Below are 14,245 nucleotides of genomic sequence, written 5' to 3' on the forward strand. Positions count from 1 at the left end.
GCTAGCTCAGAGGATGGGTGAGGTGGCAACACCCTTTCATTTCCCATCTGTGGGTAACTGCTCTTTCCTACTTAGCTGTCAAAGGAGACAGGACATTTCATGTTCAGGTGGTGAAATGCTCTTGTACCTGCTGGTGCCCAGGACAATGAACTGAAAAACCATGGATTGATGGTGACAGTAGCTCAAACAAACTAAGTGTGAAAGGGGAAAATGCAAGAGAGGAACAGGCATGAAAATGGGACTCTCATATTTTTTTGGACAGTATATAATAGCAATTTTATAGGCAGCTGTACACCTTCTGACAGAAAGAGAGTGTGCCCTTTGTTGAGGTGCCTTTTGTTAAACACTTTTCTGAGGCCATAGCAGACCTGGCAATTTCTCACTGTAGATCTTCCCACTATGTTGATTAACGAGCAGGCATTTGGAGAAACATGGCCAAAACATCCAAGGGTCATTAATCTCCAGGTGCAAAATTGTCTAATTCAACAGTGGTGGTCAAAGCAACTTTTATCCTGCTCCTGCAACCTGGTCACATGAAATAGTCTGGACTGTGTGCATCACCCCGTCCATTTAAGAGGTGACCAGCAGGAAGATGTGCAAGCTCGCAGAGCATCATTTCTACAGCTCAGCCTCCTCCTCCTACCCCGATTCATTTTCTCTCATCCTGAGAGTAAGAAAGCACATACAGGGGCTCAATTCATCACTCTGCCCTGTGGATAACAAAATTTCGGGCTCCACACAATTGTACCCACACACATCAGCCACAAGGTCCAGGGCAAGGTTGCTTTGTGTATGGTGTGTGTACACTTCATGTGTGCTGGCAACATCCAGACCAGTGCACGAGGGCGACCTGTTGCTTCTCTGTCATTGCTATAGCAATTAATAATAATTAATAAATAAGAATGTAATTAATTCTCTGTGCTTTCATGTGCTTTCAGTGGCCATATTCTCTGGGGACTCACTCTCATGTGAAGCATTTAATATGTACACAGGCTTCAGCCATTCCCTCCTGCCCACCTCCTGCTTCTTCCTCCTATTTTTCAGGCATCCCCCAGAGAATCACAGAAGCTTCCACAGGGAGCTGCACACCAGGGAAGGACAGGTGATGTGCTCTTTTTCTGAGGCAGCTTTTCTGTGCCCTGGGCATTCCTGTAAATGAGAGGAGTATTAAGGGTCTAACAAAACTCAGATAAAGGGAAAGGATGAAGGGATGAAATTAATGAAACTTCCATTAAGCATAATGCAAGCAGTTTCTTCATGTTATCTGAGGTTATTCAGGCTGACAAGCAAGCAGTGCTGTTGCCACTTTAACAAAAGCATGCCATCTGTGTCCAATGCAGTGGAGCCACTGAAGTGCCATGTTTAAATGAACTAAAGCATTAAAGAAGGCTCTTGACCAATTCAGTGAGGAAAACCAGTGAGTTTGCTTTTCCAATTAGCACACTGAGAACTGCCCCCTCTCCCTTCTGTTACTCCAATTGAAAATGCTTTATTTCTTCATACTAGTCCCCTCAAAATGCTCTTGCACTAATTCAAGGGAAAAGTTTTACATTCCATCAGTGGGGAATTTTACCATAGGAAACTTGGTCAGTTCTTCTGTCATGATTACTTTTTTTCTACTTAGCTGCTTTGGTGATTTAAAACAGTTCTCACTTTCAATGGCTGCTCAAGGATTTTCTCTTGTACTCATAGAATCTTCAGAGAGAGGGTTCAGGTGATTCTTCTGTCACCTCTGGTGATGAGAAATTCTTAGATAAGAGAAAGGATCCAGATTTAGGTCTGCTTGCAGTTCTTCTGGGAGACAGCAACTCAATGACTGCAGTTCCTGCAGTTTGTGAGGAAAAACTATTATCTTATCTGACAATTCGTCAGGAGAAGTCCTTGCAGTGAATATTCAGGATGAATATTCTGCAGTGAACATGCAGGACATTCATTTCTCCCTGTCCAGCACAGTGTTTTGGAGCTCATAGCCACACCGAGAGCACTCATGCATTGGTGGAAGGTATTGGTTTGGCACTTTTGCACTGTAAGTGATTATATTTTTATGGAACTGAGGAAAAGGGAGAAGGAAAGCAGAAGGAAATTGCCCAGTGACTGCTAATAATCTGAGGTCAAAGCCTCTCCTAGATCTACACAGGACAGTTAAAATTTAAGGAGCAGAAAGAAATCTTAATTCCTCCTTGTAAAATTAAGATCTAGGCTATAGAGGGCCGGGTTGAAAATTCTTTGGTATTTCTGCTGTCTCTGCAGATCTAAGCCTTGGCTCAGATGCTCATTTTTGGTATTAAAATAAATGACAGTACATCAGAGGAAAGTCCCCCACACTTTAACAAAACAGTCAGTATTACATGGACTTAGGACACTGGTTAAATACTGCCATGTAACTGGCCACTTCCTTTAAAAGCAATTTTACACTATAAAATCAACAACAAGAGATCTCTGGGTTCAACAGGTCTGCCTTTTTTAAGCTGAATATCCAAGATATATGCCACCTTGTCTGAAGCTTTGATCTTGTGTTAGAAAGAAAAATAACATTATTATCAGGTTGTTCAGTTCAGTTGACAGAGAACTTTATGTTTTAAGAATCCTTTTGAGATGCCTAAGTTGAGAACAGAAGGATGTTGTGTTCCTTATTAAACAGAGCAAGAGTTGTAGTTTGATGAATATGGTGCTCCAGCTGAAAATAAAACACCTAAACACAACAAAGCTAGTATCTGATGAAAAAAGATGAGCAATGAGTGATTGGTCAAACCTGTACCTGGCATAGATAACTTAATGACATTTCTTCATGATAATATTGACACTTGCATGACTGCGTGGGTCTGTCAGTTCTCAACTGAAATAAAGATTTTATGGTGGTTGAAAATATTGGCCCATCCCAAAAATAATGGACACATACATGATGTATTGCACGAAGTGCCAGCCTAAAGATATGTGTTGGTTGGGTTTTTTACAAGTAAAAAATGCTTTAATCCTTTGAATTATGATTAAACTTCAAAGAAGTGCAGCATTGTCAAGCTTCAGTGCTCAAAAAAATGCTGTGCTATATGCTCCCCTCTCAAATGCAAGATGTTAATTCATAACATTATTTTTCTATAGATCAATATATGCATATATATAATATATACATAATATAGAATATAGAATATAGAATATAGACTATAGACTATAGAATATAGAATATAGAATATAGAATATAGAATATAGAATATAGAATATACATATGTGTATCTATATGATATATAATATAAATATAAAACATATAAATCCACATATAAAAATGAGGATATAGATGGGTTAAATATACACATATTCAAATATATAGATACACATATGTAAACATATATGTAAATATGTGTGCAGATATACATAAATACATTAAAGGAGCTCCTCATTTCTCCTCTTCATTTATAAGCTATCTTTAAGTACCTGCCAACCAAGTGAGGGACTGGTTTTTTTCAGTCACTTGCCCAGGCAAAGTATCTTTTTTTAACTTTTTTTTTTCTTAGATTTTGTTTATTTATTTGGGGTTTTTTTGTTGTTGTTTTAGGTTTTTAACACAGTTTGAAAAATTGTCTCTGACACCACGACATGTTTACAAGAACTTGAGTGTTAAAAATAGAAGTTCAGTGCTATGTAGACTTAGCAGATTATTTGGTTTGGTTAAAAAAAACCTGCAAATTGTTCAGAGGAATGGGAAATAATTTCATTACCTTTCCCAATTATTCCCAAGACTGTGCATTAAATTAGAAGAAACTTTCTGAAATTAAACTCTTTTGTACTGATAATGCCAGCAAGGGATGTTTCAACAGGTAGATGTCCTGTAAAAACCTCCAATGCCCAGAAGAAATTAAGGTGAGCTGTTAGAGTATGTGTATAATTGTTGCTACAAGCACAAGGACCAAGGCTTGGACTGAGATTGCTGCTGGGATGGGGCAAGTCTCTGTTTAACTGCGTCCACAGGTCACATGCAAATATTTAATCTTATCTACACAAATGTAAATAAGTATCACTATCAATGTGACACTTTGTAAAGGCTGTGTAAATTAAAGATGTGTGGATTCTTTTTTTGTAGTAGACAGGTGCACAGGTTAGAATAAATTGTCTGCCAGCCCAAATCACTGGGGTCTCTGGAGTTCATACAAGTCTCCTCTGACAGTGTTGCTGGTGTATCTCAAGGTAAAGGTAATGCTAAGTGGAAAGTCATCCCTAGGATGTATTGAAATGGGTTCTTGGTCTTAAACCACAGGATTTCTAAAGTACAAATGAGTAAAATCTCTCAGAGCCACCATAAATTTGGCAAGTATGTCTGCTCAGTGAATTTTTGTTGTTAGCAAACCCAAACCTGTAACTTGCTTGCAGACAACACATAATATGTGCTAGCATCTGTTTTAACTTTGGTTTTAATGTCTGCTGTAATTATTTAAATTGCTGAAATATGAAGACAAATGAGATAGTGCTTCCTTTAATGTTCTGTTTAAAAGATAAGGATATTTAATTCTTTTTCATTTAGTACTGGCAGAAAAATCTTGATTGAAATTAAGTTCCAACAAAACCAAGGAAAGATACTAAAATCTTGGAATTAGTATTTTCTTCTAGCTCCAATCAAGGTCCACTTTCTTTGTACAGGATACACTAAGAGAACCAGTTTCTTTTTCCCTCAAAAAAAAAATAATCTTACTTATACACTGAAATTATTGTTTTCTTTTAAGTCAATACAAAATACGCATGTTCATCTTTTAAGCAATAAAAGAGTAATTAAGGCAAGTATCAGGAGCTTTTGCTTGTTCTTGTCTGTATTACAAAGTGTACTTCATTTCCTAAAAGTGTAGTCTCTTTACTGGGGCTTTAGATGCTATGTGTGTGTGTTGCAAAAAAAAAGAAAAAAGAAAAAAAGAACTAAAAAAAAAGAAAAAAATAACTAAATGAACTCATAGTTACCTACAAGGATTACGTGAAAATAAATACCCTAGTAGTGAAACTTGCTCAGAAGTTGGCCCTTTATTTATCCATCTCCAGTTGTTTCCCAGTGCACAGAAAAAAGAGTTCATTTTAAAGTTTTCACCAAGAAAAATGTGTAAATTTTTTATATGCCTCTGACTTAGTTTGGGTGGTTTTATTTCCTGACTTCTTTTACATCTTCATGCTGCAGTGCTGATATGAGAGGTGGTGCAGACCAGTAGCAATGTGCTAGGCTTTTTAAGAACCATTATATAATCAGTAAAAATCAGACAAGGTGAAAAAATAAACATGTTCTGAGTCAACACAGAGCAGTTTGGACGGACCAAATTCTCTGATCCATGGCAGGTAGCCCTTCTTAAGATTTATTGATATCTTCCCACTAGAAGTTAACAAAAAAATAAACTGCTGGTAGTGAGACCCTACTCAGCAGCAGCAGGGAAACCATGACCTCATTACCAGTGTGTTCTACTGTTCAACAACTCTCTAGGATGAATTAGAAAGGATCAGTGGCAAATACCTTCAAAATCAAGGGAGGCAGCCTCCACAGCATTCTATATAAAAAAGATGTGATTTATTCTAGAGCAGACAAAGGCAGAGCAGATGACCTCAGTTCATTCAGTAAAAGGGCATCTCTTCACCTGTACTTTTCCAGAAGGTAGTTTTATGTGAAAAGTACATGTAAGAAAGTGTAAATAATGGAATATATGTCCCTTATCTTCCCCTGATGCTTCAAAAGAAAAGAACTTCAAAAGAACATTTATTAAACTAAATTTATTTCATGCATAAATGTAGAAGAAAAAAAAATTCCATCATATTAATGATTGTGTTTTTCAATCCCAGAGTATATTAGTTCATACATTGTGTAATAACTACAACAAAAAATTCTTATTGCAGGGTATGACTTTATTTTTAAATTAATGATGGAACTTTTGAGGAGGGAGAGAAAAGAGAGGCCTTGTAGATATTAGATTTGGGCATGGATCTGTTTTCAAAATGATGGCCAGAAGTATATGTTAATGAAGATTTTTTCATTAGGTAATTTGAAATTTAAGAAAAAATATGTTGACATACAAACCCTCAAAAATCCGTAGTATTATCCACCAGCTGTTTGATCTACAAAATCACAGTTCAGTGTCCTGAAAATAAAACATCCTACTAGCATGCTTATAACATGTACAGCAGTATATACATGAAGTATGTAATATATAAAAGGAGCAGTTGGTTTATACCAACTTTCATTTCAAAGCATATATTTTTGCAGCTGAGCTCTGCAAACCTTTCAAAAGCTGTCTTCCAAGTGGAAATACATATATATCTTCATATGGAAGGAAACAAAGGCATGTTTTCATATGGATAGAATGAGGAAAGGGGTTCCATATTCTGGGTTGTCAGTTTAGATTAATTTTTTTAACTCTTTTTTACTGACTTTATATATTCAAAGCATGGGAAAATAGGCAGGATATTTAGAGGCAGCCTCATTGCTATTTGTGAATTCCCACTACGCTTGTCCTCTCTCTGGAAAATATACAGAGAAGATGCCTGAGGTCAAAAGTGCTACCCAACAGAGAGGGGAAAGATGGATACTCTTAGGAATCCTTGGCAATGGCAGCACTAAATTGTAATTATAATTAAACTTTAATTTTATTAAGAGAATATATGGCTAATATAGCACAGAATTTATGTTTATGGCACTGGTTCTCCACAAACAGATAGAATATAGTACAATTTATAAGTAATGTTTATAATAAAGCTGATTTTCTGGACAGTGCTCTGTCCTGCTGTGCTTCTCTGTCCTGTGCTGGGTCTGTCACCACCACTGGGCTAGCCTGGGACCTTCAAAGCTGGTGAGGAGGGGAGTAACCAGCCTGGCACAAGGGAACTTTGGATGGGGAAGAAGAGGTCTGTTTTGTCTCCTTAGAGCACAGAACCTGCAGTCCCTGATCACGTGGGGGACAGGACAAATACCTCCCATGTGGCCACAGAGTGGCTACTCACCTTGTAAAATGATGTTAGTTATGGTGGCCATGTTCCTGGGGTTTGAGCTGAGGAAGCACGTCACAGGCAGCTGTCACTCATGCAGATGAGGTCAGTGCTTGAAGACACATCCCAGAGACCCCTAAAACCTCCTTGATCTAATCTCACCTGTGAGCCTCTGTAAGAGCTAGGCTGTGCAGACATGAAGTACCATGGATGTCCTCTCCCAAGGAGCTTAAGGAGTTTATCTACATTTTTCATTCTTAAAACCAAGGAGAAATATCTTAAGCATGGGATGCAGTGACAGAACAACACCTAGTGAACACAGATAGTTCAGTTTTACCTCCATTAGCTCTTCTCTCTCTTTCAGAAAAGGAAAATACAGCACATGAAAATACAGCAGCCCTTCATCAAGGAGTATCTGCTCCACATCCTTCCAGTTTCTGGCGCACACAGCGGGACTTTGGGAAGGAGTTCCAGCCCAGAGTGTGTGATTGCACAGCTGAATTTGGGAGAGACCAAACAATCAGAGGTTTCAGTTTCAAAAAAACACTTATATCATTGGCTCAAGGCAGAGTGAATACTCAAACTGCCCCTCCTGATAACTTTTTATTTATTAAAGTCCTTATGCAAAAATGAGATTGCAGAAAGTGACTAACTTTGTGTCTCACAATCTTGCAGTATCCACAATACTGACAACAAAGGAGCAAAGAAGACAGGAAATTTTGATTGATTCACTATCTATCTTTAAAGGTATCTGAATGCTGCTTTTCTGCTTTGCTCAGCATATGATTTTTGGGAATACTATAAAGGCAAAATATGAAACTCTTTTGCCTTGTGCATGTAAAAAATCAAAATTAATAGGAAGAGAACTGATATCAAAAAGGTCTTCTGATATGTAAAAATATGATTGGTACAAAGAATTGAACAATATTAATATTTCTGGGTTTTATTTGCTGAATGTAATCCTCCTCAAAAAGAGACTTTCTTTGCAAGAATTCTATTCATTAATAACCACAGTTCTAGAGCTTGAAATTCTTAGCTTCAATTGCAAGAAATGTTTTTCCATTTTTCTTTTGGGGAAAAGTCATCGAGCTCCCGTATTTTTTCAGTCAACTGTGTTTTCTCAGACTCCTGGTAAATCAGCCTTCCCACATTCAAGTAGTTCTTACAGACAGTATCTCATTGTGTACTAATTGCAGACAATTCAAACTAATTTTTTTTTTCATATTTCTGGAAAGAAACTCTATTGTGACCGTGTAGCAAAGAGCAGTGGAAAAGGACTGGAATTGTGTAGAAATTGTTAACAACTCACTTCCAGTTACACTTATGTAACCAAGAGTGGGATTTGAGGCACAGCTATAATGATGACCCAGAGCAGCAGGTTTGCTTTCTTGCCTGGTTATGTCATATCCACCACTCACTGTGTTTTGCAGGTTTATGCCAGAATAATAAATGCATGTATAGACAATCTTTATAATTTCATTAATCATTTATCAGATTACCACATCATTTCAATAATCATTATCATCATGCTAATTGAGGATATTTGGCTGCATCCCACGACCCCCAGGCACAAACTGATGATGCCAGGTTGGTTCTTCAGACCCAGTTGCTCTTCTGGAGGCATAAAATATAAAATGGATCACATTGTCCTTCTAGGCTGCACTATTCAGTTTGCAGAGTACATAGCAACAATTGGCCTGTTAAATGATGACAAATCCTTTAGCTCCTGGCTTTCAACCTCTGACCTCTTGACTCCCTGCCTGTATCCAGGGAGCAGTTTGGGGAGAAGAATGCAATAAACAGCTTGTAATCTAATAGTGTCAAAAGAAATTACATCAAAACCAGCTGTTACACTACTACTCATTAAAGAGGGACAGCATGTTCACTTAAATAGGGCCTTTTTACAGTGTGGGCTTTTGCAATTGCTAAGAGTTGCTGAGAGCTGCTTCCCCACCCTCCACACTTGATGGAAACAGCAGTAAATGTCATTCTAAGTAAACATGTCCTATTGTCCCTTAAATTATGAGAGAATTGTGTTTGATTGAAGTATCCTTTCTTATTTTAATACACTATGTTTCTCAGCTCTGAGAACTGTTCCCAGTTTCACAGCACAGAAGTGACTCAGCACATAACTCCTGCTTTTCATTTGCTCTGACTGATATTTACACTTTGCTTTTATTATATTTTTGAATGTCTATGGGGTTTTTTTGGAAACCTTATATGTAGGAACATAGGAACTAATGTCTACACTTGCCTTGCTGGTTTCAGTGCTGGCACCTGAAATGATTTTAAGCAAAAGTTAAAGCTGACTGACCAGCAAGCATCTCAGAATTGTAGAATTACTGAATCATTTTGGTTGGACAAGACTTCTAAGACCATAGAGTCATTTACCCGGAGCTCCCAAGCCCACCACTAAACTGTGTCCTTGAACAAAACATCTATGCATTTATATCACTCTGGAGATGGTGACTTCACCCCTGCCCTGAGCAGCCTGTGCCAGGGCTTGACAACCTTTCCAGTGAAGAAATTGTTCCTTACTGATATAAGACAATAGTGTAAAATGAAAATTCAGGTCACTGCAGAACTAAAAAGGACATAAGTTTCAGTCAGATACTTTCTGATGAAAGGGTTAACTTCACAGGTATTTGTACTAATGTTACTTTATGCTTTAAAAAAGTTGTTGCATACAGGTAAAAGCTTACAAAATAAAAAATAGCACAGTGTCAGAGGGAATGGCAACAAGTGGAGATTTGAAGAAAAACATTGAGATAATAGTGGTGAAAGTGGTGAAAATAGAAATGGTGAAAAAAGTTTGAACCTCTTTCTCAGGAGCTGTCCTTTCCATCTGTACTCTTGTTCAAATATATCTAAACCTCTCCTGGCACAACTTGAGGCCATTTCCTCTTGTTCTATCACTTGCTGCTTAAGAGAATTGTCCATCATGCACAGGGCAGAAAACAAAAAAATGAAGGAGCATGATGGCATGGGAGAAGCTCAGAGAGGAATGCATGCTGCTGAGCACCTTTTCAAACCCAAAATAGTTGTCTACAGAGTATTTGATAATAATATCTATTAGATGTATCACAAGTAAGCAAAAGAAAACATGGTCATTTGAATATCATTACATTACTATACATTTAAATGTCAGCTGTGTATAAATCCATGCAAACATTTATGTATAAATCTGTAGATATTTTACAAATGTTTATATTTCACAGATCAATCGTATGGTTTATAATGCTTTATTTGTGTATGTTAAACAAGGAAAACAACACAAACATATGAAAATGTGTGTATGATATCCAAGACTGAAGTTTATAAACATAAGTATATATGCCAATGCAAGTTTGACCTGTCACCTTTGTACAGTGGATCTAATTCTTTCCTCCCATTTGTTAGTCTTGAACTGTCATTTGGTTGACAAGAAATGTATTAGTATAGATTAACTTCAGCAGAGAAAGTTTGAGGTTCCAGATCTGCAAATTTAATAGCTAATGGGTTTCATTCCTGAGATAATAGGTTTGGAAAAACCAAGCCATGTCTGCTGCATTTCTTCCTTTATTTGCTATTTGACACTGGATCATGATGCCCCATGGAAAATACTTGCAAAATAAACTCAGTAAATTGGTCAGTGATGGAATATCTGTGGTCCTGTTAGAGCTCACAGCTGGGCTAAAATTTCTTCTCTTTTTGTCGGACTTATGCTAAAATATTACTGAAGAACACCTGTAGAAATGTTTTGGAAGACGAACATCTGAAGAGCAATTTGTATGTAATTTTAAAGAAGAATAGGAAAATCGACCAAATAAAACCTGTTTTGTTTATATTCCATGTGGTTTTGCTTTACATTTGTCATAAATTATTCCAGTTCTCATATATTCTCTGTACAGGCTTCTTCCAGAGCCTGTAGCTAATAAACCACCTGGTAAGGAAAATACCTTTTTTTTTGTTGCTGAATTGATCTTGATCTTCATAGGAATTTTCCAAAATTAAAATTCTTTTAGAACCTTGTTTCATGTAGTCATCATTTTACAAAGCATGAAAGTAACTTCCATTTCCTTACCAAAACCAGTTATTCATGAATTGTCACTCTAGCTCTTTTACAGATAATGCAATTTTCTGACTTGCAGGTAAAAAAATCAATGAGTAGACTATAGCTGAAAAGCAGAAATACACCCAGTTCTGACTCAGTACACTGAAAGTACTGAGTTTTTCTATTGATGTCACCTGATGACAGCTTTAACTTATTATTTTAGGAAGGTAATGAGGTACTTGTATATTTTAGACTGACTTCACCAAAGTCAGTATCTATCTTCTGAATTCACCACTGTTACAATTCACTCCTGTTTTTTTCATCTCAAATTTGTTCACATGTTCCCAACTCCTGAAGAAATGCAATTAACAAATAAAAGGGGAGTAGCCGCTCCACAAATAATTCCACATAACCATGTCAAAAATAAACTCTTAACAGTATTTGCAATAATACAGCAAAGTATTTTATTCCTTCATATAAGACAAAATGCCATCCCACACAAGAATATCATCTCAGAGACAGTGCTCCCAAAATGGAGTTTTTTCTGATACCTTAGGATTCTGTGACAGTTGCATTTTTCTGTTTAAGGTAATACACTGATGCCTTGGAGTGGCTACCTGGAACAGAGGCTAGACAAGACAAAAAGTGGGTACTTGTGAAAGGCCCTCAGTAGATACACTTTGGGCCATCAGAAGCCTCCGAGAGTCTCCATTTCATACAGTTCTAAGTTTGGTCTATTTACACACCAGGGGTTAATCCTACAATTACAGCTTCAGGAAATGAAGTCACATAGCTTCACTTTGCTCTTGTCCCCCAACTCACTTTTGTTTATACTTTTTGGCACTTGACACAGGCAGGTGTCCTTGAGTGTCCCAGGGCTAGAGAGGAATTGTTTTGTCTGAATAAAACAGGAAAACAGTAGCTGACAGGAATAGTAGTTAAGGAATTTCTGAGTTATACCACTAAAGCAGTACAGGATCTGAAAAGTACAAAAGCTAAATCCTAAGGCATCATCCTAGGTATTGTATATTAATATACAAATTAAACTCATTTTCAACCTAATATCAAAGACCTGAAAAAATTTTTACACTCATAAGGTATTTTAAATTTTTTGCAGAAACTTAAACTGCTGATTGATTTACAATCAGATTTGCAATTAAATGTCTGATACTTCATTCTCATTGGGAAGCTGTAACTCTTGCTGAACATACATAGTTCCGTAAGAGAATCAAGTTACCTAATCATAGCATAGAAGTATTGTTTAGACCTTTTAACAGCCTCTTGTGAAATCTGTTTTCCCAGTTCTGTGTGATACTTGAAAATACATTTGCATTTCACGCATTCCTCATCATTTGAGGTTTTTGGTTTAAGTGTGGGGTGACATTTGGTATTCTTAAAGTACTACTTGCGAAACACCAGCCTGTAAGATTTTAGTTTGCTAGCGAAGCACACTCTGCAAGAAGCTCTATAACGTTAGGATAGTTTGTAAGAGTTACAGATTTCATTTTAACTTCAAGGAAAAAAATAAAATCAAGATATGTTAAAAGCTAATTCTATTCCACTGACTTTGGAGTATGTGGAAGTGAGTGTCTTTATCATACTTTAAAAGAAAGTTGGTGAACAACACACTCTGAAACAATACTGGAAGTTTAGTCTTCCAGTTTATTGCTCTTGTAATCCTAGGGACAAATTCTCCAAGCACAATCTGCTTCCAGTCTTTTTGTCATCAGAATGGAAAGATCAGTGCCCTTTGACATGGCATTAGCTGTCAAGTGAATCAGTGGAACTGCACTGCTGGGATGAAGGACAGTTTGGGGCTGCTCTGCAAAGTGATTCAGAGCCTACTAAGCATGAGGAATCTCCCAGTGATCTCAGGATCCTCAGTTTTTCCTTGGCACTTGGTTTTCCTGGATCCATATGCCTTTCAGAACCTCATGGTGAAGTGCTCACACTTGACACACTGCTTGTTGGAAAATCACTGTGTCACTCAGGCTTAGCATCTTCAGAATGCCCTAAAAATATACCTGTCAGTCAAACCAGTAAGAAAACAGAAAACTTCCAACAATCTGAAAATGATGGACTAGAAGGATTTACATTTCCTACCATGGGAGAAAACATGGAATGAAGTCTGATTAAAGGTATGGAAGTTTCTAGACAGATCAAATAAAGAGTGACTATAATAGCCTCTGTATTGATGTTGCTTTGTCTCATCAAAACAGCCCCAACCATTCCTTTTCAAATCATAATTTGCTATTGTATAATGTATTTGTATCTCTGACTATGTAAATAAAAACAGAGTGTGATTTTGTCTTCCTTCTCTTTGCGTGCAAAGGCAAATAAAAACAGTGTTAAACTTTATTCTAACAGCAACATGGAAAATTTAAAAATGTAATTTAAGGTAAGATATATACACAATCCATCCCTACTTTTCAAAATCTGTCTGCTTTAGAAAAACTTGTAATTTATGTTTTTATTATTTAGGTTCTCCAAAGGATTTGAAGCCAAACTGCTGGGTAGGTGAGGCTCCTCCTCACTGCCCAGCATTGGCCAAACCAACTTGTATGACTGTGAATTCGGAAGCCTGGTGGTTTTCCAATTTTTCTGGAAGGTTCCTCTGCTCTTGTGTTACCGAAGAAACCAATACTGACCATGGCATGAGGGGTATTCTCAGTTCATGCTTATTATCCCTGAGTGAGTTTCCACCCATGGTATCCTCCAAAATCACCACTCCTATGCAAAAACTTGTGGTGCAAACAAACTCAACCTTGTACAAATGACCCAAGCGTCTCTCTGTAATTGGTCAGAGGAGAGTGCTGATGAGTGAGGGGTCTTCCTAAAACCTCTCAAATGTGTTCTTGGGCAATTGACACTGCTCTTGGCCGCACCGGAGCTCCGGGATAGTTCTGTGGTGCCACTCTGGCACGGGCAGTCGCCAGGAGTGGGGAACTGCAGGGGAAAGGCAATCCCACTGCAGAACCTTCAGAGCACTGAATCCTGCCAGGCTCTGCCAAATCAGGCGTCGTGGGTGATGGCAAAAAGAAGGAGGAGACTCACTCGGCTGTATTTCCCAGGAACAGGTTTATTCAGGAAAGGGGATGAGCACAAGGGTCTGGGCTGGGAGAATTCAGGACCGAAGAGAGCCCTGAGCACCTCTGTGCACTGGGTTTTATCTCAGGGGCGGGCACAGTCCAGGGTCCAATGGCAGCTCATGGAGGGAGGGGTAAGGGGAGGGGGTTACAATGTCAGGGACCAATGGGGATACAAAGAAAG

The sequence above is a fragment of the Cyanistes caeruleus genome, chromosome Z (assembly GCF_971803275.1).
Source record: "Cyanistes caeruleus chromosome Z, bCyaCae1.hap1.1, whole genome shotgun sequence".
Classification (NCBI taxonomy): domain Eukaryota; kingdom Metazoa; phylum Chordata; class Aves; order Passeriformes; family Paridae; genus Cyanistes; species Cyanistes caeruleus.